This window comes from Lygodium microphyllum, chromosome 27, assembly GCF_053477565.2.
Source record: "Lygodium microphyllum isolate KBCC chromosome 27, Lygodium_microphyllum_v1.1.10, whole genome shotgun sequence".
NCBI lineage: Eukaryota > Viridiplantae > Streptophyta > Polypodiopsida > Schizaeales > Lygodiaceae > Lygodium > Lygodium microphyllum.
Genome location: NC_141161.1, coordinates 63,477,367 through 63,502,972, shown reverse-complemented (window position 1 = coordinate 63,502,972; position 25,606 = coordinate 63,477,367).

The following is a 25,606-nucleotide window of genomic DNA, read 5'->3' as shown; positions in this document are numbered from 1 at the left end:
AGGTGTGACAAATCTCACAAGTGATGCAAATCCAACAGAACGATGAGGCAAAGACATTGCGTCAGTATCTCCACAACAACTACCTGAGTCATGCTCTCTTGAATGTGCATGAGAGCAACACCTGTATCTCGAGCCGACCGTGGGCTTACCGCATCCATGTCTACGCAACATCCCCCAGAATCACTCCCTCCGTCCGGCCCAAGTCTAGAGCGTCGATCTGGTCTACTTGAAATTGATGCATCAGAGCATGCCAAAATAGATCAAACAGAATTGCTTGATGGTGTCTGAGGCAACTCCTAGTCTACCATATTTGTGAATCAAGCCATCTGATCTCTGGAGACATATGTGTGAAGATCTCCTATAGCTCATCGTCACTCATCCTTGGACTCATCGTGTTGTCCAAATATCCAAATATCCATTATCATTGTATCAATATAAAGATTCTAGAAAAGCATGGTAATATAACTCTAAAAAAAGTGATAGTATTTAAAATACATATTCTAGGGTACCCTTATAAGAAATCCATAAACAAATTGAGTACGTGGATGCTCCAAGTATGATGTAACCTATGGGCCCATGTCAATCTCCTGACACAACTTCACATATACTGGAAGGTCGATAGGAAGGTCACCACAAAAGGATGAGTCCACCTCATTCTTAAACCCGCCTTGCGGATTCAATAAAGGATGTCTTGATCTCATTCTGTGAGTTCCATTGCACTAAATTTGACAACCTATAAATCACCCCGCATATTTTTAAAGTGAGGCATCCTGCGATCGCGATTGCTAGTACAAACTGCCACAAATGAAGAAGCATTACCAACAAGGACTACACTCCAAATAGCAAAATACGCAAGCCACTTACAATCCATTCGTAGTATAAACTTGACATGTCTTATGCCAATCATGGGATTTTAGCCCTGATAATTGGTCGTCTTTAGAAAACACGGATATGAGAGAATGCATCATACTCATCGGAGTGCGGATAGATCTGATAATATGCTTTGCAAAGTCCTCTTCTTTAGTGGAAAAAACTTAGGGAGCACGAGGCAATTGCAAGCAACCATCAGCACTTGCGACTGCGGCCAAAGCGCTTCCATCTTGCCTATCTCCTTTAAATCCATTCATGCCTTTGCATAGTATCTCTCTTTCCTGTGATGTGGTTCCATAGTAAGCTACCCACATTCTTGAAAATATGCATGGAATACAACAAGTGGTTGATCTGTAAGTGGGTCCAATATGGCAACTCATAGAAAACTGAGAATCGTCGCATTCCGTTTGGATGCGACTCTATGTGGATCATTTTCAGCTCGTACTAGCTTTGGGCGTTCATTTGTGCTAGAAGTCATCCAAGAAAACCTTCTCTCAGTTCATGACCCTCCAGTAAGAAACCAACGTGTCCTTCATATACCATCTTCTTTATGGTTCATGACCTTCAGGAGTTTAACTGTGGAGGTCCACACACTGGACATGCAGGATAACCTGAGGTAACCAGACATGTCCCAACACCTCTATATAATAAACATAAACTTGAACGAGCTATGATAGATATGACCAACAAGAACGAAATCCTACTTATCTGAGCACTCCCTGAATCCCGAAAAGTCATGCATAGACCACATGAGAATAGCTCGTATATTGGTGGACTGTCAATCATCACTCTTGCTCATATCTTCCATGGCGACCCCCTTCTCCCACAAAATCTTAAGCTCATTAACTAATGGACGGAGATAGATACCCATATTCTTGACTTTGTAGCGGCCAGGAACGAGCAAGCTAAGGATTAGAAATCCATGGGGGGATGTTGTAGTTAACAAGCACTATAGGCCACACATTGTAAGATGTTGAGTGGACACTGAATGGATTCACGCCATCCATAGCAAGACTGAGTCAAAGATTCCTTGGCTCTCGTGCAAAGCCTGGAAAGGTAGAGTCAATGTGGCTCCATGCGTGTGAATCTGCTGATATTTGTTGGACTCTATCTATGGATCTATTTTGTGCATGCCACATTGTCAAGCTCACCAAGCCCGACATACAAAATATGTGATGTATACGGGAGATAAGCGGAAAGTGCCTAAGAACTTTCTAAGGTATGGTTTTTCATTGCAAGTTCTATCGATACTTATGAGCACCACACTTTGGACATGTCTCCATAGTCTCGTACTGTCCTTGAAACAGCACGCAATCGTTGACACATGCATGGATGTTGTTGTAGTCCATGCCAAGCTTTTATAAAACATGTCGCGCATCATCATAAGACTCAGGTATGGTATTTCCAAGTGGTAATAAATGATACTTTAGCAACGTAAAAAGAAATCATAAAACACCTTGAAAAGGTACAATTGTTTTTTATAATGGTTCCAAAAAGAAATCAACGAAGTCTACGTAAAAGGTACCTGAACAACTCGGTCACACTTGCATCGCTCCACCCGTATTTTGCTTGTACACTTAGGAGTGCAAGAAGCGTCTTCAGGCGAGATACTTAGCACCCATCATATAATGGTATGGATGCTTCCTCTCTAAGCGGATTAGATGTCTCGGTATCCATAGGCATCAATGCATCGATCATTGCCTGCATCTCAGGCTCCAAGTTTGTAGGAAAGTCTGAAAGACTGCCTGTCTCCTCTAGTATTGACGGTATCGACTGGATAGTGCCTTCCAAGTGGTGGATTGGCTTGGGTACTCCATCCATTGCACACCTACGAACTCTTCTAACTGGTGGTCGCAATAGGTGCACTCCTCCTTGGGATGAGACGTTACCTCCCTATATAAATTTTATGATCACATCCACTGTTGTATATGATATTCAATTAGTTTGCAAATATAATGCATGATTGATACACACTTTTCTTACCATTTTCTCAAAGCCTGAGATTTCTTGATATAATGATCTCTGATTGAAACTCACCAAAGTGTCATAGGTGTTCTATAGACAAGCGACACTTTTGTCTGGTTGCCAACTTGCATTGAGAACAAGGATATGGGACATGCTGATTAAGATACGCCTCATAATATTACATCATGACCTTCATCGTTTTTCACTTTGTCTATGTTACTACAAACAATTTGTCTAAGTTTAGGCAAGGAAAAATGGCTTATGAGGAAGACACCTCTCGCTCTCCAAATTTGTCATATGTTCAATGTGTCGTATGCTAGGTGCTAAAAGGCTTTGTTGCCTAATTTGTCATTGTTGGCTAGTAAGGCTCATTTAGTGATATGGTCTTTGTTGCATGGTGTGTAAGCTTATTTTTGACAGTCTCTTTTCTTTGTCTAAGCTATGATTGTAGGGGTTTCTAGAGTCAGTCAATATTTGATCTCTCTATTTCTCAAATTTCTTTATGTATTTTGTGATTTTTCAAAAATTTATTTCTTTATGTATCTTGTGTTCCTTTGTTAGAAATTTTCAATTTTACTAACTTGCAAGTGTATGTAGATGCACCATGCACAACTAGGCTTTTCTTTTCCACAATCAATGTGATTCAATATAAATGTAAGTATCTTCATGATGATGGTGCTCAAACTTCCAATTCAATTATGACATATGCAAACAAGCATTTAATCACAATTTTTACAACACTACACAATGTGTGAACTCCCTTTTTTGATGATCCAACCACTTGTGAGTGATTTTGTAGGCTAATTAAGGTAAGATCCTAGTATTCTTAGGGTTGTCATCTCTTAGATGTAGTCACTTTTGATGACCTAGCTGCATGAGGTTCAAGGGCTTGACTATCACTATTAGTGCTACCTCCACTCAAGTTGTTCTCACCAAATGGTTCTAGGTGAGCTTAAGAATAGTTTTAGGTTGACTACTCAAGTTCAGTTCTCGAGGTATGAAGGGGGCCTTTAGCACTTACTTTGGAAGTGAGCATATCAAAAGTGTTGGCATAATCTCTTTTGCCTCTATCTAACACTTGGAAAACACTCCTAAAGGTGTTCAAACAAGTGAGTTGAGTTGAGCTTCCCGTTAGTGAAGACTTGGTTACTCCTTCTCAAGTGCAATAGCCCTTGTGATGTGTCAAGGTGTAGGGAGTTTCTTTTAAAAAGCTTTATAAATTAACCATGAAATGTCCTCTTGCATGACTACGGCCTCTTTCTCTATAGTCTCTCTTTGTTTTTCGCTACCCCCTCGTATTTCTCGTTCATTCTCCTCTCTCCCTCCCTCCCTCCCTATCTCCCTATCTCTCTTTCTTTATTATGTTTCATATTTACTCCCTCTCTCTCTCTCTCTCTCTCTCTCTCTCTCTCTCGTTCTTTCTTTCTTTTCCTTTCTTCTTCTCCCTCTCTCATTTCCTCTCTTTCTCCCTCAATGCACCTCCTTAATCTCAACAAAAAATAACGAAAGAAAAGGATAAAGAACAAGAACAAAGCAAGAGGGAGCAATGTACTCACCGCAAAGGCTCGAAGATGGATTCTTTGTCTCCTCTTCGCGATGGCTCCTCTTCGCTCTTTGTACACTTCCTCCTCTTCTTTGTGAATGGTGGCACGACGATGGCAATGGGGAGAAGCTATCCTCCTTCTCTTTCTCTATTTCTCTCCCTCTCCCACCCTCTTTTGCTCTCTGATCTTTTGCAAAATGCCACGCGTGAGTTTCGACTGCGTTTTTTTGTTTGAGTACCGTCACTATTTGCGACCCAAGTAGCAATGCTGCTAATTTTCATCGGAAAATGGTGTCGCTATTCCCCCTTTCCCTGTGGTGACCATTATATTACCAATATGAATACATGATTAATTAATACATTATCTAGTTCTTGATTTAGTATGTGTTTAGGGAGTACCTTTTGTCTTATTCGTAGCTAGAAGAAAATATAATAATCATACATTTTTATATTTAACTTGATGTTTATTTAAAAAAAATTAATCATGGCTTCTTATACCAATAGTCAAATGGGTTAGGTTGAGAGTATGAAAGTTGTTGCTTGATCCACATGTCTCTATCTATATATATATGTATCGGTATGTTTGTCTATATGCCTATACCTATGTATACGAGTATGTCATGTTATGTCACTAATCCTGATATACTATTATTTCATGAATGTTTTAAATTATCGTAATGCAAATTTTGATGTGGTGGGGATCATTAGCTCAAGTTCCCAACCCAAAGGATGAGGAAGAGTGAATGATTGATCAAGGTAGAGGTCTTGTTTAGGTATTGCCCTATCCTATTCGAGCTATTTTTTGCATGATCCATAACTTGTTCCAAACATTGATGAAAATAAATAAAGTTCTAAAATGTGAGATAGATGGTTTCTTATTAGAATAGGCCTCATGAGGATTTTTACCCTTTAAGAGTCTTTGTGTAACTCGGATTGAGAATGTAGACTATAGTAATAATAGCATTTGCCCAAAACTAGTTAGTAAATCCCTTACCCTTCAGTATTCACCTTTTCCATTTTCACAATGGTGCAATTTTAGCAATGCCATTCTGCTAAGGTGTTCTCTTTTACATATTAAAAAAAACTTACTTTAACATCATCGATGACAACCTTGTTATTAATATGCCTACCGACTTGCATCACATTCACTAGTATGAGACCAAGAACCCCATCAAGACAAATATCACCATCTCAACTCAAAGACACATTAGAATGTGAGTAATATACAACAAGAGCTCTAGTGGGCCCTCATATTGGCAAGATACTACTGGAGGGTCATGGGGACATTGGTGGTACTAATGGTGCACTTTTCATAGTCTAGAACTAGAAGCATTCATAGGTGGTGTGAGTCAACTAGGAAGCCTTCAAGTTTGTACCAAGTCCTCGCACTTCCTCTTCATTCTCCTATGACTCTTGTGGACTTTATTAGATAGGGATGTAGCTCCTCTTGGTCCTCTCCAAGAAGATGAGAGAAGAAAATTCTATTAAACACACACAAACATATATGCATGCACACATCCAACACCAATCACGAGTTGTCCCTTGTTGCATCTTAGGCACACATGTTAACAAAGTAGTGAAGAAATTTTGGCTAGAGTGGACTAACATGTGCAATAAAAAATCATATAGATCTTTATTAGTCTAATATCCTTTAATTCATGAGGATAAGGAAGTTAAGAATTACTTTACATAAGCTTTTATGAAAAACTAAACTAGCCAATTTACATGATCAAAATTATTTATCTAGCTAATACAAAAAAGGAATCAATTCGGACTAAGTAATAGCAAGAAAACTAATTTGCAGTTGATCCTTCTTAGAAGTTGATTTTTGTTGGTGCAAACACTCCATGATAGGACATTAGATGGACTCTTATTTTGTCAAGAGTTCAAATGCTTACCGACAAAACCATCTCTTACACAATCATCTCACATTTCAATCTCCGAGCCATTAGCTCTATCTTCACAATACCAATGGAAGTGAGAAAAACAACAACAGAGAGGTTGTAGTAGGCATACCTTCTCACCTTTGAGCATTGCCCAAATTCCTTTAGAGGTTGATTGACTCCCTCACAATTCACGTCTTGCCCTTTGATCCACTCCCTCTACTCCATTGCATCTAATGCAAACCATTACTCCCTCCCCCTCCAAGATTTGGAAAAAGAAGGGGAACAAGAGAAGAAATGCAAGAAGAGAAGAGATTTTCTCTCCAAGTCCTTTGGTCATAATCTCACTCTCCTTCACTCTCAATATAAGGTGCATAATAAAATAAGATTGAAGCAAGAAGAGCGGTTGTTCTTAAAGTTGCACAAAAAAAAAGAGCTCTTCCATTCACTTTCTAGCTTTTATATCAAGGTTAGGATAAGGGTTTCCTTCAATAAGTTTGTCATCCTACCCCCTTTTAGGTTCTTTACTAGTTCTTTTTATATAGGTCATGTTTATTGGACCAACTCTACCTAAAGTGAATAGAATATCTATGCCTACAACCTTACCTGTGTTGCAAGCCTCTCTAGCTAACTCCAAGTTATGTTAGAATTTGCACAGGAGTGAGCATGGCTCTCATACAATGCCATAAAAGCAATAATGCTACTATAAGAAATAACACAAGGTCCTTCTAGTCACATATTGTAGTTGATAGTACCTAAATTAAAATAATGCAACTTGATGAAATAATCATTTTTGAATAATTCCAACACTTTCCAACTATGAGATGTGGGGAATGTAACTTCCTAGTTCTATATGGGGAATACATACCAATTTACATAGAAAATATTGGTGAATTTTCTACATTTTCAAAAAAATTCTATAAGGAAAATGATTAAAAGCTCATTGTGATGGATTCTCTTCATAATGGGGGCCTTACAACTTAGAGTAACACGAAGAAGGCCTTACAAGTTAGAGTAACATGGATCATCAATGGCACCTTACAAGAGTGGGGCATTGAGCATAACTAATAACTAATTGGCATTGATTGTATCTAATGCTCCTAGTGTTTTCATTTTACAATTGAGTATTATTTGCCGACCCTTTAATATCCAAATGGGATGAGTTACAAGCATCATTATAACATGCTCCATACATGGACACACTTATAGCAGTAGAGCATCATTATAGAACAATAAAGACATTCAACTAGGATAGAAAGAATTTATCAAGTCATTCTATTTGTGAAATTCTTTGAGAGTTCTTAGTTGTTCTAAGCTTGAATTTTTCATATCTATTTGCTAAGACATGGGGACAAAATAATTTTTTTGCAAAAGAGCTCCAAATTTGTAAAATTTTAAGGATTTAAATTTGCAACAATCCGTCAATACCAGCATGTTCCTGGCAGTGAAGAATCCCCTGCTACGCTGTCGGATCGCGGAGGACCACTCTTTGGAGGTGGAGGACCACTCGGGAAGCTCTCTCATGAATACATTTTTTTTTTCTCAGAGATAATATTAAGGGCCTTCATTAAGATTAGCTTTATTAAAAAAGCTTAGCCTCTATAATTTTTTGAATCGTGGGCGGGAGGACGTTTTTGCTGGCGACGATCACGGTGTCAGCATGCCGCCGTTCTACATTGAACATAAAGGATTCAATTAAGCTTTTTACTCTAAAGCTTAAAGCTATAAGGCTTAAAGACTTAATCTTTAATCTTTTGCATAGAGGAAGTTCACATTGAGCTCTTCTTCGAATCACTCCCGAAGTCATTTTCAGTCTCTTTGCAAGCTCCTGTTCACACCTGCCTTGTGGACAGAGCCAAATTCCAACAAGCAGAGAATCACACATAGACTATACGGAAGACGTATACACTTCGAAGAAGACCGACATCAATTTTCGTAACCACGAAGAAGAAAGATTGCTAAAAAGCCATTTAAAAAAAAAGAGAGAGTAAGCCTTGTAAATCGGACCTTGAGCTACGCTCATCCCGTTAACAAGATTTCGAGTGTGTGAGGTTGTTTGAAATTTTGCAGGATGACTAATCAAAATATGAAAGATTTTATGGTCGAAGGTGATTTACCGGAACCAACGATGGAGCAAAAACTAGACCTAGTTATGATGTAGCTTCAAGAGAAATGAAGAGCACGTCAAACTTTGCAAGCTCAATTGGTCAGTCTTCAACGATCTACTGTTGATCAAGATGGACCGCAACTTGCAGATGTTATATGATGCACAATCGATGCGACACTTGAAGTACAATCTATTCGAAAAGAAGCCAAGACAAGTAAAAGAAATTTCAAATTTCGTACTTTCAATGGGTTACGCGATGAAAATATTGTTCTTGCTTTTATAAGTCAGTTTGATGATTATTTTCATGAATAATAGTATGTCGAAAAAGATAAAATTAAGTGTGTCACTAATCACTTAGTGGATAGAGCATCACTATGGTGGATTATTGTTTGCAAAAGCATTGATTGTCCTACTACTTGGGAGATTTTTCAAAAGAAAATTTTGCATAATTTTCTTCCACCTCAATTCCATGAAAAAGTAATCAAACAGTGGGATCTTTTGCAACAAAGAGATCACGAGCCTATTTCACAATATACCGAGCATTTTTGGAATGCTTTATTACAACTTCGAATGCAAGAAGATGTTCCTGAGGTGACCCATAAGCACAAGTTTATGTCTGGTTTGCTTGGTCTCTTCTATGCAGAAGTGAATATGTTCAAGCCAATAACTCTCGAGGATGCAATTTCCTTGGCTCATGATGCTGAAGACAAAATTCGAGGACGAGATAAGCGACCACAACAATTCTCAAATAATGGTAGCTTTGGTATAAAGAAATTCAATTCTAACTTTCAAAGATTCAATCAAAACCGCTTTGTTCCATCTTCATTCTGTAAATCTTGGACACAACCCCTTGCTTTACCATCAAACACAAATCCAAATCCTAAGCCATCTTTCCAGCCAAATCCCAACATTCCCAAACTTCTTGCTATTACCAACAATGTTCCTAAAGCCAAATCCATAGTCTGCTATAACTGCCATTAACCTGGACATCTAGCGGTGAATTGTTAATCCAAAAAGCCAAATGTTCATATCAACTACTTGGGAGCGACTGAAGATGAAGACCATGAAGAAATGCCAGATTTCACGGAAGACAATGATGATAACAATACTACTTCATATACTTTATCAGGTATATCAAATCCCCATTTTTTATTAACGATGAAATGTCTTGTGCGTGGTAAAGAAAAGATTGTTTTACATGATGACGGGAGCATACACGATTTTATTTCTGTAAAATTGGTCAAAGAATTGAATTTACATATTGTTTCCACTCATTATCACATCAAGGCTGCACTCTTAGGCATTAAATACAATGGAACACAAGAAGTGCATGACTTAGAAATTAAAATAGGTAGTTAAGTTGAACGTAGAAATCTCTTAGTTGTGCCTTTGCAATCTAGTAACATTATCTTAGGAATGCCTTGGCGTCATCAATATAATCCCGATATAGATTATTCCACATATTCAATGAAGATTTATTCTAAAGGAAAACAAATCACAATGCATGGTATGCATACTTTTGATAATTTTCCATTGCTTAGTTATACATAGACTAAACGTGCATTAAGAAAAGGTAGAAAATTCTACTTAATATGGGTGAATGAAATTGAAGTTAAAAAAATAAGATGCATCTTAAGTACGCACAATTTCTTTCACAATTTAAAGATTGTTTTGCTGCTGACTTACCATCTAGTTTACCACCCACACGTCCTGAAGATCATAAAATAGACTTAATTCTAGGTTCTCAACCACCATGTAAAGCACCTTATCGACATAATCAAATTGAACAGAAAGCAATTCAAACTTAAGTTGAAGAATTGTTAACCCGAGGATGCATTAGGCCCAGTAGTTCTCCATTTGGTGCACCTGTCCTATTAGTTAAAAAGAAAAACAATACTTATAGAATTTGCATTGATTATCGTGCCCTAAATAAGATCAGTGTCAAGAATAGATATCCGATTCCTAGGGTAGACAATCTCATGGATAAACTACAAGGGGCTGCAATATTTAGAAAAATAGATCTTAAATCTGGATACCATCAAGTACGATTGAACACATATGATATTTTCAAAACTGTATTTAGAACTCAATTTGGACATTATGAATTCCTTGTTATACCTTTTGATTTAACTAATGCACCAGCAACATTCAGTCGTATGATGAATCGCATATTTTTGAAGCATCATGAGCATTATGAACATTTATCTTTGGTTTTCAAATTACTAAAAGAGAATCAATTATATGCTAATTCTAAAAAGAGTGAAAATTTTCCAAACCCAAATTGAATACTTAAGACATATTGTTTCATTTGAAGGTATTAAAGTTGATCCTAAAAAGATAGAAGCAATTTTGAATTGGCCGATATCTAAAAATGTGCATGAATTATGTTCTTTCTTAGGTCTTGCTAGCTTTTATAAAAAAATTGTGAGAAATTTTTCATTGCTTGCATTACCTTTGACAAAATTACTAAAGAAAGGTATTGTGTATCATTGGTCCGAAAATCAGCAAAAGTCTTTTGATTTATTAAAAAACGCCTGAACACATGTCCTTGTAATGCAACTACCTTACTTTAATAGACCATTCTTCCTAGTAGTCACTGATGGTAGTGGATAAGAAATAGGAGCTGTCCTTATGCAAGATTCCCATCCCATAGCCTACTCTAGCTACAAGCTTAAACCCTCTAAACTTGAGTATTCTACGTATGGAAAAGAGAAGATTACAAAGTATTAAGAAACATCCTGTTGTAAAGTTAGGTCCTAGATTTTATGGACCTTTCAAGATCATTCACAAAATCAATGATAATGCATTTAAATTAGAACTACCCCAACACTGGAAATCCACAATACTTTTCACATCAGTTTGTTATGATCTTTTAGAGGCCAATTACCTGTACACCCTGTCTATGCAAACCCTCCTTTGTTATAAGAAGAAACCAAAATACTTGAAATTGAAACTATTCTAGATACAGACTTTATGATTACTAGAACTGGCCGTAGATACTTTAGATATTTGGTTAAGTTTAAAAATCATCCTGTTGAAGAGACCCAATGGATGCATGCTTGTGACCTAAGTGCTTACCCCTCACTGCTCACTTCACATTGAGCTAATAGCAATTAAGGACAATTGATATCCCACGCCGGGGGTAGATATCAGGAGGTATATTCCATGGTGGATTTCGTGAGGTTTTGTGGTGGATTCAATAAAAGTATATTTATCTGTCGGGTCTCATACACAAGGTGAATTTCTTGTGCAAAAAGTTGACGGGGACGCCTGTCCTTTTCGGGCGTCACGTTAATTTAATGTGCAAGTGGGTGATTCCATAGTGGGTGATTCCGCAAAATACATATTAAAATTAATGGACGTTTATGAGTTTAGAGTGCACACTCATATTAAATTCAGGTTAAGACAGAGTTCCAATCTATTTATTTATTTTGTAGCTGAAGAGACTGCTAGGTATTCACTTTTGTTGGTTTAATTTTATTATTTTCTAACAATTGTGAATGCTTCAGTTGATGTGTAGAGTAGGCAACGGTGGCACTGGAAAGCACTGGTGGGTGATAGCGTGTATTCAAGTTATTTAGAAGAAATTATCATTTTTGATGGGCGCGGGTCTTAGGCATGGCACCGATATTTATTTTGATGCGCTTATTTATTGAAGCGCTTGACATATATTTATTATTTTGTATGCGCTTGGGCGCATGGTTTAAATATTCATTATTGGTCATTGTATTTGGGCACAACCTGACTCTTGGAATGCCCAACCACTTTATTCTTTATTTGGAAAAAATCAAACACAAAATCTAAAGCATGCTAATTGTAAATTTGGGCTATTTTTGAGCTTGGAGAAAATATTAAATACATGCTTTGTGGAGTGCTCACACAAGGCATGGGGGGAGATTGTATGCAATTGGTCTTTTTGCTTCATGTCTTGCAAGTATATTCTCTTGGATTTTGAGCTTAAAGTAGAGTTATTTGTTCTTGGGGACCTTCCAGTGCTTGCTACGTACGCATACGGCATCTGATTTGTGCACCAAATCTCCCCTAATGAATCTATGTTAATATGTGTAAATTTTTAAAAGAATGTATGAATGTATTTCATAAAACCAATGCCCAAGAATATGAAGAAAAGTTTGAGAAAAATAAGGAGTTGTTTGTTATAGAACTTTGGATACAACCATAGGTTTGCATATCAGAAGCTCCTTGGTCTTTATCACCATAATAGATACATCACCTTTTACATTCTTCTAATCTAACTTCAATCATTGCTCTATAGTTTTATCTTCCAAAAATAACACAAGACTCAGTTACAATGCACCATCCACTAACTAGATAAACAACGTAATCTTTCCATATTTTGGAGATTGCTGCACTTTGTCATTCAACTGGCCATATCTTTCCTCAAATTCATGAAAAAAATCTATTATAGTCAATCATTTATTAGGCTTTACAACCCATTCCAAGAAGGTTCCTAACCCTAAATCTTATCTAAAGTAGTTTTCCTTGAACTATACAAATTTCATATGCATAGCTTAAGTTCATGAGTTGCAACTCACACAAACTATCAATCCATCTTGATTTCATGAATTGTTACTCACAAAAAATATCAACCCATCTTGTTCACACAATCCCAAGAAAGTTCACTTTTTTTGTATAGACCTTCAAATACTTTGATAGATTTTTTTCACCAAATAGTTTTACTTCATTTTCTAAGCATGCAATGGGTTTGTTACAATTGATTCAAGCTTAGCAATAGCCTACTATTATTGTTCTTGTTGCTACTATTATATTTGCTATTGTTATTGCAACTAATGTTCTATCTACAGTTGTCATTATTATTATTGAAAATACATATTTAAGGTCTGAAGCAATAATTCCCTTATGCCATTTCATTATCCCCCATCTTGCAAAACTCTTCCTTTTGTATTTCATTTCAGGTTCACCAAAGATGTTAAGGGATTCTCTATGTATGGCCAAAAGTCATATAGACTCAAGTAAGATGAGATGGAGACAAATATGTTAGGCTCAAAAATCAATCTACATTTCATCTAAGCATCCAAGGTTTATAAATCTCAATCATATCCATCATATACATCAATTATGGGGCTCATATTTAATCATGGACATGACCAACATCAACTAGAAGCCATATAGATCATTATGGTTATGTGTAAATAGCAATACAATGCTTTTATGCTTCAAGAATAGTGTGTTCTATAACACCCCATATACATACAAAAATCCCTACATAAGAGCAAGTTCAGCCCACCAATTCTTCCCAACTCCTTAATTTTATCTTCAAGATAGCATACATATAAGAAGACTTCAAAACATTCTAATTATCTTCTCAAAATAAGGCTTTTGTAAGCATAGAACTGCAAGATGTATAACATCAACAAAGTCCTATTCTCCTATGTATACAATTGTATATTTCAACTTATATGAGACTTCAAAGGAGTCCCTATTCATCCTTGAAGGATAATTGGATTCTCAGCTTCATACATAAAGTGTATGCCATGTAGAATGCTTCTTCCTTTAATACTAGTTATGAGTAGCTTTTTGTTCTATAAACCCTTGAAAAATTCATGTCTAGAGCTCTCTACAAGAAAATTCAAGCTGGCCCAAGAGAGTAGCCCATGTTTTTTCACTCCCACATACCATTCCACACAGAAAGCATGTCTAACTCAGCTAAAGTGTCCCTTTTCTTTCTAAGCATAGATACTATGCATATTCGTTTATTTCCCAAGGGTTTAATTCATATAAAAAACTTCATGTTTCCATGGTACATTGGACACTTGGCACAAAGTCTTTGATAGGTTACCTAATTGCTTGTGCACTTAATGTAGAGAGGCAACTAGTTTCCCATATGCATATAGGTAAAACACTTGTAGATGGACATTTCCATTGCTTTCCTTGACTCAACTTGTGGTCACATGATAATGGGCTAACCAAATAATGCCATGTTATTAATTGGATGATGTCCTATGACTCTTTCTTGTTATATTGATTTTATCATCCCAAGTAGGGTTAGATGTCAAGTATAGTTACATATGTAATTGGATAAAACAAGCAAGGGTCATACTCGTGTTCACGAAAGGCTGTCATGCTCTTTTTTCTAGTCCCTATCAGTTAAATTTAGCGCATTGAACATTGTATCCGGTTACGAAAGTCGCTTCTAATGAGGGCACTATAGTGTTCGTGTTTCTAGTCCCTGTAAGCTTAATCAGTGTATTGTATATATCCGGGTTAGAAAAAGTTGATAGTTGCTTTTTATTTCTAAGAGTCCGGAACTGTAATTATGGTCTTAGTCTATACGTATAGTGCATAAACACATAAGTAGAAGAATAGGGATCTATCTGCGGCATGTTAGACAGAGGAAAGGGATAAAGTATTTTCTTTTACCGACTGAGCTACGTCTACCGAAGGGGAACATCAGTCGGTACAATCACGCTCTCCAGTTCTCTAAAGCTTCGTCTTGCACGAAACTTTCGGTAGCGTGAATCACGTCGAAACTAATGGCGTCGTAGACTGCAACCGTTCCTACGTCCTCCTAACATATAACATAGTGATAAGTCCATGACTCGAACATGGTAACCCGGGCATATACGACGTACGTAAGCTCTAGTCGACTGTCACTGCTGATACAGAAGTCACAGGAAAGGAACAAGCATATCGTCTGACTTCATATACGTTGTGATGATACACAGGTGTATTGGAGATGATCAGGGGCTGCTGAGGACGAGGCTACCGAAGCTCCAGCTAGGATGGCGAAAGGCAACGAAATGGTTCCTGAAGGCGTTACTAAGAGAGGCAGCGGCGGGGAAGGCGGACTGTTCTCTGCGTTATATGACAGCGAAGCAGGTGACAAGGTGGATCTTGGGCCTGGACTGGGACCTTCTGGGGGATGCGGAAGACGACAGTACGACAGTGATTGATGGCCATCTACATGACGCTGCCCTGCAGCAATGGATGCGGAAGCCCATACGGTCTTATAAGATGATGCACGCCCAGCTCTTTACCTCCCTCGAGACGCTTCGCTCTTCTCTCAGCTGTCTTGCCACCAGTCTGCTGGTTACACGTCCGCTCCCGGACCAGCTCGGGCAGGCGCAGCATGTGTTGGCCACCCCGACTGACGTAGCTTTCGCAGGATTCCACGTCCATCGCACCTGCTGCATCCTCAGATCAACCCTCGATCAGAGCTTCAGGGACTTCTGGGACCCGTCCTGCGAGAATCTCCACTCTTTTGTGCATCGCCTCATTGACGAATTGGAGTTTTCTGCGCTTAACGTGGCCTCACTCACGTCGTAACCCACACAGCTCCTTGGTTGCAGATTACGGAGTCGATCAAAAACGTCCGATGACGTTCTCCTTTCCAATAACCCTCAGTTTTCATGCTCGTAACCTTTGACCCGCAAAGAAGGTGATTTGTACCACCTTAACACTGTATTGATTGACTGGGAAAAGAGTTTCTCACATGCGTTGTCGATTCTACACAAGCCCTGAATTTGCAAGTCCCCGTGGCTTCTTGAGTTGCATCCACTTCCATAACCAAAGCGAGATTGGAACATGGGTATCAGATCCATTGATTGTGCGTGTATTTTTGCATGGTGAAGAAAGTTGGGTTTTCAAAGAAAGGTGCTTTGCATTCTTTCATTTTGTTTAGAATTTAAAGCCTTGAGTTAACCCCCCTAAAATGTTGCATCAACCTTCCCACTCACTAATATAGTGAGACACATTTTGCGTAATACCTACATGGAAAGGAATATTTGGAACCTTTTGCTATATTGCCTAAATATTTTGGCTTTTAAAAATTTCCAAAGTCAAATATACTTTAGGCAATGGTTTTTCAGAATGAACACATGGAAACCCCCATCTATTCTAGTTTGCAAACCCCTGTCTAGATCTTGCAAAATACTTGGAAAATGTGTACTGTGTACCACAAAAAGAAAAAATATCACCTTCAAATTTAAAAAAATGCATCAAATGCTTACCTATAGAGTTATAATAACTGCTAATAGAGTTCTAAGAGAGTTGCACCATTTATGCACTCATAAGTCGTTTGTTTACCCTCATCACTACCAAAACTAGCATTGTTCTCCTCTAAATGTAGAACATGTGTTGTAATGTGGTGCTATTTACATAATTATTAGTAATAAAGAGAGTTACATTTATGAGCATTAGCATGATTTAGAATGTTATTAGCTTTATTATGGGGAGATTTTGTCTTTGTCCTATGAAGGCTAAGTGTATTTCTCAAAATCCAAACATCAATAAAATTTAGTTTTGTGATTATTAATGTTAGAAATGAGTAATTTGCCGTTTTTAGGATGCAATATCTTATCATTTGCATAAAACCTTATTGATTTTTTCTAAAAAAAGAAGTATGTGCCTAAAAAAGACTTGTAGTTCTTGTTTTAGGATCCCCTTCAAAACCTATATAGTTTAAAAGTTATATTATTTCAAATTTGACTAAAAGTTTGTATTTGCATTTATGTAGTAAAAATTCAACTATGGGATTGGCTGGAAGTAGCTTATCTCAAAGAGATAAAGTTATGCTTGATAGAATTTAAGAGCTTCTAAAGATCTACACTTCTTATTTGATAGGGTTTATAGATTATTCTTACTAGTCATCCATATATTCATGTGTAAGCATTGTTTGCAACTCAAAATACAATAAGCAACAAATCCCATGTTTAGGCCACCCTAGACAACAATTTAATGCATGCGCGCTATGAATTAGGGAAACATCATATGCAATATTCTTGTAGGTATCTAAGTGATCTACACCATGCATATTGCAAGGCCATACAATTTTAGATCACTTTCACAAGGGAGATTTACACTAGTTAGCATTAGCATGATTTATCCTACACTTGAATTAGAAGCTTGCATTAACATCCATATTGTAAAAGTAGAAGGACCATGTGGGATGAGGCACTCATTCTAAATGCATCATAATGATAGATTTTTATTTCTACATTCTCCCATTGAAAATCCCACACTATAGGAATGAGTGAACATACAATGGCCACAACAAGCTCAAAATGTTTGAGGAGATTTATGAGAAGATGTTGATGTGGGGGTTCATTGTTTGTGAGATTGTCTAGACCGTCTCTAATTGCTTTGCTCCCAGTCTAGGATCACTTATCTTCTGCCACTAGGACTACCTAGTCTGCAAGTTTTGGACAAGAAGTGTAAACAAGTCTTCTAGATCTCAAAGGCCTAATAAACATAACCCTTTGATTACATCTAATCACCCTCCTACCATCATTTGTTTGATTAAGATGGTTGTAGCTAGTAAGTCCCATTCTAGAACTTTTGTTTGATTATAAATGGCCCTTCCAAAAAGCTTCTTGTTGTAGTCTAAAAAGTGTAGTATTGCCTACTATCATATATTATCACAAATATCCCTCTTGTAAATATCATTTCATTTATCTAGTCATTAGAACACCTCTTTCTCTTGAAATCTACTACACATAGTAATCTTGTACTTCATTCCCCTCTAATTGAAGAGGATTCTTGAGTTCTCCCATGTTCTTACTCCTATTGACTTAACTCATGCTTGTAAAGAAAATTCATGAGTAAAAATTGAGAATATTGGAAAGAAAGGGCATGTCTTTCCCTATATACTATGTGATGGTGTTTTAAGCCTTACAAGTCTTGTAAGTGGTTCTACATGTCCACAAGCCTTATTAAAAATATTCATCCTTTTCCTTGGGATAGGCTTCTACCAATAACAAAAACACACTCTAGAATATTTCTTATGTGATTTTGAAAACCCATTGCATGCTACACAATAGGTTGCAAAAAGGTGATTTGGATCCAACTCACTTAGCAAATACTTTAATAGGTAGCCTTTTTGTTAGGTCACCTAGTCACATGGTCCACAAAAGTCAAATCATATACCTTTCACTACTCTTATTCTTATTAGGGATTAACTATTGAAGTAAAAAGAATGACTCTCAAAAGAAACAAAAACTCTTATATGTTTATAATGCTATGAAGGCACTAATAAATTTAGGTAAATCTAGATAATTAAACATTTCTCTTAGTTTAAAACAAAGATTTCATGCATAAGTTTCTTTATGGTAAAGTCCCAAATAGGTTGGTGTCTTCATAAGGTACTCTCTATACTTGATAATTTCTCTTTCAAATACATAATTTCATGTATTTAAAAAATTGATTTATCCTTTTAGATACATATATATAACTTCTTATTCTCTCTATGATAAGCATAAACTCACTAGTGCTAAAAACATTTTTAATAAGCTATAGGCTTAATTTCCCCACATATCTAGGGGCATCCACAATTTTTCTTCCTTGTTTTCTTCATAGACAATGCATTCTATAGGGTAGTTGCATTAGAGGGAGAGAGAGGTAATTACAGAGACTTCATCGGACACTAAAGAGAATATATCTCTATATTTCTTGCATTATTGGAGGTTATCAAGCTAATCATAATATAGGAAGAATATGTGAACTCATTTCAAATGTTAAAGAAAGGTAAGGTAGACATTGGAGGACATTTAGAATAAGGAACAACAAGAAAATACAACGTAATTACATAGAACAAAAGGTCATTATTTGTGTCTACGTTTGGTGAAGGCCTACAAACCATCTTCCCTATTCTTATGGAATTGAGAACCTCACATGTTCTAATGATTGATAATAAGGTCTATAGCGGTTAGGAAGATATGCCTTCCACAATGTTAAGTACACTTGATGCTAGTCCTAATCTAATAAGCATGGCATATATTTCTTCTTGCCCAATGAATATTTTCAACATGCACAAAGTCTATCAAGGTTAGATAGATATGCCTCCATAATGCTAAGTATACCTAATGCTAGTTTTGATCCAATACGCATGGTATATTTTGATTCTTTCCCCATGAATGTTTTAGACATGGGAAAAGGTATGATTTGTTGTGTTGGTTAAGTTCTTCAAGTACATGTGTTAATGTAGTCATTTTCCTACACCTTTCACATTGAAACCTAGATTAATAATGTCTCTATTATGTGGCATGTTAGCTTCAACATTTGACACACAACCTTGATTTCTCTTAGTTACATTGTGTTTTTCTTATCTATCTTGGTGCATCCAAAGTCCTTTCTGTTGAAAGTATGATGGGTAGCCTATTTAGCCATGTCAATCCACTCGCTTTGTCAAATAAGAATTTGGTAGATTCAAATAACATGATCAAGACTATAGAGGAGCAAACAAAGAAGGGCTTAAGTCTAAAAGGGGTATAGAAATTAGTTTTTTGACATATTGGGTAAAGACATCAAGAAAGAAGAGCAAGTAGATGCTATTCAAGTTGAACCTATACTAGCTCAAGCCTAGTAGGACGTAAGGCTTGAAGTTTTAGACTATGAAGAACAAGTTCAAGGGTTTAGAAAAGAAACAACACTCAGTCCAAGTATTTTGATGCAAACAAGGAGCATTGGATTTTAGCAATGGTTGAGAGTGACCATGATACCAAAACTTCTTACCAAAAACCTCCTATTTCTACAGAGTGTGGTTCAAGCGGGAGAAGACACAAGTGGAGACATGTAATTTCCAAAGATGCACAAAAGAGAATAGAGGCAGCTGGTTGCATGGTTGTGACATTCTTGGAGGAGGTAGTGCAACTTGAGAGACAACATTCAGTATTTCGAGTCTTGACAGAGAGTTGTTATGATGTGCACATCAAAGAAGAGCCTAGGTGCACTTGTCCTGATTTTCAAAAAAGAGAATCTACTGAAAAGGCATTTCTTGCTTGCAAACATATGTATTATGTGTACATGCACATAGTTGGCCTTCAACCCAAGGAGCACATGGTCATACATCAACGTGCACTAACTCCCACTGACCTTACCTTTGTGTTAGGGCAAACACGTAAGATATGCCCTGTTATGTAGGAAGCCCAAAGTAGGCATGGCTCATTCATTGTTCTGTCCAACTCATCATCATGCACTTCATTAGGGTGTGACATGTCCTTTTTGTTACGTGAAGATCGATCAAGGCGTAGCAATCTTGGAACCTTTCTAGATATTGTACTCCTTTTGGGTAATGCAAAACTTTGGAATGTTATTATTTGTTGTGATTATTCAACACCATTGCTCCCTTTACTGTGAATGGTTTAGTATTCTCCCTGGGAGCTCCCAAATGATGATGCATGCATGATGCACAATATATGTTTATGTTAAAGAAGAGCGGTAGTGCGTGACATGTCGTTTGTAGAAAGAATCCAAGGTTGTTTCAAAAAGCTCTAAAAATCAATTTCAATTGCAAAAGCACGAAATCAAAAGCTCGCAAAAATAACACACTCAAGGTGAGATAGACACGGTAGAATATGATAGTGAGGGACATGAGATAGAACAAATATGGGTGGACTCCAAGCCACAAAAAAGGAGTGTCTACAGGATAGAGTGAGGGGTCATGCATATGGATTGTGATTGCGCTTGGTTAGAACACGTAGGAGCCATAGACCTTGAGCAAGCAGGCCTAGCTCAACTGGGAGTGACACCAGTGCTTAGGACAGAGTCACCATTTGAACTGTGACCACCAGGGGAGACCACCTCTTCTAGCAAAGATGGCGAGTTCGACTCTGAGTCGGAGGTAAGCTCGGACAACGACCCAGAAATACCTAGGCCGCCCAAGACCCGATGCACCAACGAGGACCTACCCGTCCACTTGAGGTGCAAACATTTGAAGTAGGAAAGGGCGAAACAACCTAGGGACACACGAACAGATGAACAACGAAAACCATGAGATCTCCCTAAAAGACTTAAGAAATTCAAGAAAGGAGATAGGATAGTGATCCTGTTGGGTGCCAATTGGCAAGGGCAAACGAGTGAACCAATCGAGGGACCAGCCAAGGTCAAGGAGGTGAACCTAACACAGAAGGGGAAAAACCCCCGACTAGCCTTCATTGTCGATGACTTGACTAAGGAAGAGAAAACGAGTCTTGTTGCTCTCTTGTGAGAGTACATAGACGTATTTTCTTGGTCCTTGGAAGGGCTTAAAGGGGTGGATTCGAGTGTGGTGACTTATAATATACCCATGACACTAGACGCACTGCCGGTGAAGCAGCGACCATACCCAATGAATCCAAAGCACACTCATGATGAAGAAAAATGGAAAAATTAGATTATGCATCAATTACAGAAGGTGAACGCTACTACTAAAAGGGACAATTATCCATTGCCATACACCGAGCACATGCTTGAAAGAGATGGCGGGGAAGGAGACCTACAGTTTTATGGATGGCTTCTCAGGATACAATCAGATGCAAGTGTATCTTGCCAACATGCATAAGACTGCCTTTGCCACTGAGTGGGGCATCTTTGCTTGCATAGTCATGCCTTTCGGGTTGACTAATGCCCCTGCCACCTTCCAACATCTCATGTGCACCATATTTAAAGAAATGCTTCGCAAAGAGTTGGAAGTCTTAGTCGATGACCTCTGCATTCACTCGACCTAGGTGGAACACTTAACTAAACTCCAAGCAGTCTTTGAGCGGTGTCACCTATATCGTCTCTCCTTGAACCCCTTCAAATGCTAGTTTGGGTGAAGCATGGATGCATCCTAGGCCATGTAGTATCAAAGAACGGCATTGCCACTAACTCCTTGAAAGTTAGGGTCATTTTCGACCTTCCACCCCCAATCAACTACAAGGGAGTCCAATGTTTCTTAGGCCATACGGGATACTATTGGCGTTTGTGCTGAATTACGCATTGATAGCCAAACCTTTATATTGAGCACAGATTGCCTGAGAGAGTGATAGAGAAGGCAAGATTGAGGCAACTCATTCTCAAGATTCAACCCTACCAGTTGATAACAGGCCAGCTGTATCGCCTAGGGCAATATGGATTGCTGCGTAGATGCGTGTGCGAGCATGAGATGATGACGTGCTCTCAGAGGTACACAACGGAATTGTTGGTGGACACTTTAGCGGAGACACGATGGCCCGCAAGGTGCTGCAGTCTCAACTATGGTGGCCCACACTATTTTGTGATGCAACATGATTTGTTAAGCATTGTGATGAGTGTCAGCAGGAGGAAGGTCTCGATTTGCAAGGATCAAATGGAGTTGACCCCAATCATTGCATGACAACCCTTTGAAAAATGGGGAATCGACTTCATGGGACCCATCAGCCCCACTGCACGATATTCGCAGTCCAAATACATTATTGTGGCCATAGACTACCTAACAAAGTGGGCAGAGGTGAGAGCAACACGAAAGAACAATGCTCGAATGACTGCCAAGTTCTTGTGGGAGCAGGTGATCTCACGATTGCCAAGTTCTTGTGGGAGGAGGTGATCTCACGATTCGAGTGCCCAATCAAACTAGTCAGTGACCAGGGCACACACTTCATCAATGAAGTGATAATGCATCTCCTATCCACCTTCCTAATTATCCATCAGAAATCCTCGCCATACTACCCTCAAGAAAATGACCAAGCAGAATCCATGAATAAGATTCTTGTTAACGTCCTAACCAAGGTAGTCTCTGCCTCACGCAACGATTGGGATAACAAGCTGATGGCAGCCTTGTGGGCTTACCATACAGCTTATAAAATGGCTGCTGGACAGACCCCCTTTAGGTTGACCTACGGAACCGAAGCAATTCTCCCTGTAGAATTCTTCATGCCTAGCTTGCGAATTGCACTTCAGGAATGGTGGGAAGGAAAGGAGGCATGGACGCAACGCCTAGTTGAACTCGAATGTCTCTCAAAGACTCGCCTTCTAGCCACTCATGCACTCATATGTGAGAAGGTATGACACAAGAGCTGGTTTGACAAGCACGTCAAGCAATGCGACTTTGAACAGAGTGACTTAGTGCTTCTATACTCAATTAAGGGGCATAAGCAAAAAATAAGTTTAGAGGTCTTGGACCTTTCAAAGTCTGTGCAATTAGCCAAACGGGCAATGTCGAGCTTGAGACTCTAGATGGTGAGGGAATAGGCTTCTTCAATGGCAGTCGTGTCAAGAAGTACTATCCTTCCACGTATCCTTTGCATGAGCCACCAATGTTGGAACTGCCTGTCAAAGTATGAGTAGCCACCATCACCAAAATCGATGATGAAAATGAGGAAACCTTGGAGCCCGTAAACCTGTACATCATGGTCATTGCCAAGCAAACATGCGCCTTCAATGCCTTAATTGACGAGGGAGCGGACTTCAATGTCTTGACTCACGATCATTGGACCCAACTTGGCAAACCACCACTACAACCCACTAACTCCAGATTAAGCCCATGTGGGGGCCGCTCATATGCACTTCTCGATAAGTGTAGGGCCGCCATTTCTATCAAGTCTGAGATTGTACCAATGATCTTTTACATGTTGCAAGATTCCAAAGATGCAGGCACGGAATCGCTGCTAGGGCAAACCTTCAAAAAGCAAACTCGTTGCAACATTGATTATGAGTTGCAGTGCATCCACCTCGCCATAGGCAACGTCTGCATTGTCACAGCTTTCAGCAAGGGTTGTGCGACCTCACCCCAGTCCGCACGGCCACCGGTAGAAATATTAGCAGCCAAATCTAAGGAGAAGGGTGGTGCTCAGCCACCACCCACCACCTTGCAAGATTCGCTCCTTATGGCAGCAAAAGCTAAGGCCCAATAGCCTAGGTCTGAATGGAGGCCTAAAAAACCACAACTATCACCTAGGAGTTGAGCACACAACCTCATTAGACCCAAAGCTCTAAACCTAGGAAACCAAGGCGCAATTACAGAAATTGGTGCATGATCAGGAAAAGGTGGGTCCCTAAGGGCCTCTTGCACGCGCAAGGTTACTATGAGATGAAAGCCTAGATATGGATTCCTAAAGCCCACACTGCCAAGGGCACCACTCGTACGGTGCCCCCAAGCTTGATCACCCCAAGCCCCATAAAACCTCAAAACCATAAACCATAGTGCTCCCCAGGCCCACATCCATCAAGCTCATCCATGCACATGCCCAAGAGAGTCGAACAAGCCTATCAGCCCAAACAACAGACATCATCACATGAACCATCACTCACTAGAGCCCATTCAACTACAATGATCCATTCTGAAGGGAGTAGTCCATCAGAAGTAGCTACTACTTCCCTAGCCCTAAGCCAAGAAGTCCAACTGCAACCTCAATAACACCCGCAACCACAACTATTCATTGTCAAAGGCTCTAGTGCTATCAAACCCCAACCACCAGCACGTCTTAAACCCTCCTACGAGCAAAAATCATTTTTGACACTGGCCTCAGATCTAGCCAAAGAAATGGGGGATGATGTGGTTGATTGCATTAGACGGCTAGATGCCACTTTCAGAGAGTTAGCTCTGAGCTACAACCGCTTGGACTTAGGCCTTTTGCTCGAGCCTTTTGCAATCGAAGTTCGTATGATGCCTTGTTCTTGGGAGATGTTTGAACTTGCCTTTGCAAAAGTAGCTAACTCCGTTGCTGAATTGCTCAACAGCAAGATGTCTAAAGAGCAAGCCCGCAAATAGTGCCTCGTCATGTCATATGTTCAGCGAACCACTTTTGCTATCACTGACCAAGAAATTGCAGAATTATCCAAACTTGTTGAGATTGAATCCCCATTCTTGAGGCATTGGTACACTCTTATGTTGCAATGGGAAGTAGAAGAGTGACAAGTCATGAAAAATGCTGAGAAGCACCGCGCAATCAAAACAACAGAGTACAATCTTACTTATGTCGCACCAACCTCGTATAGAGCGTTAACCACTCTTTGTGGCCAACCCCTCGAAGAGCACATCAAAGGACACCCTTACCTCGATTGCCTACTAACTGAGGAAGAGCTACATATTGCTAGCCGTATCGCTTTCGATGACTTTATAACAGATGTTCTCACTTACATCACACACGTGGACACTCGACCTTTTGATCTAGACCGCGAAGCTTAGTTAGAGTACAACCCCAAATTTCTACACTTGGTTCCTATGCTGATAACTCCTAGACCCATTGTAGAATGTCCTCAACCTCCAAAACCTTTGATCCTACGAAGGATTCTTCTTGAGCTAGGAGGGGAGGGGGGTGAGGTGAATCAAGGGTGAGATGAATCAAATTAAAACCAAGGAAAATCAAGCAAAATGCATAAACACGTAAACAACAAGCGGGGTAGGAAAATGACAAGAGAACTTTGAAATAAGGGGCAAAAAGTTAAAGTCGGAAGGGAAGATTCTACATTGGATGGGATTTTAGTGCTTTCAACACATAGAGTCTTTCTTTTTAATAATGACTTTTCCAACGAATTGTTAATTTG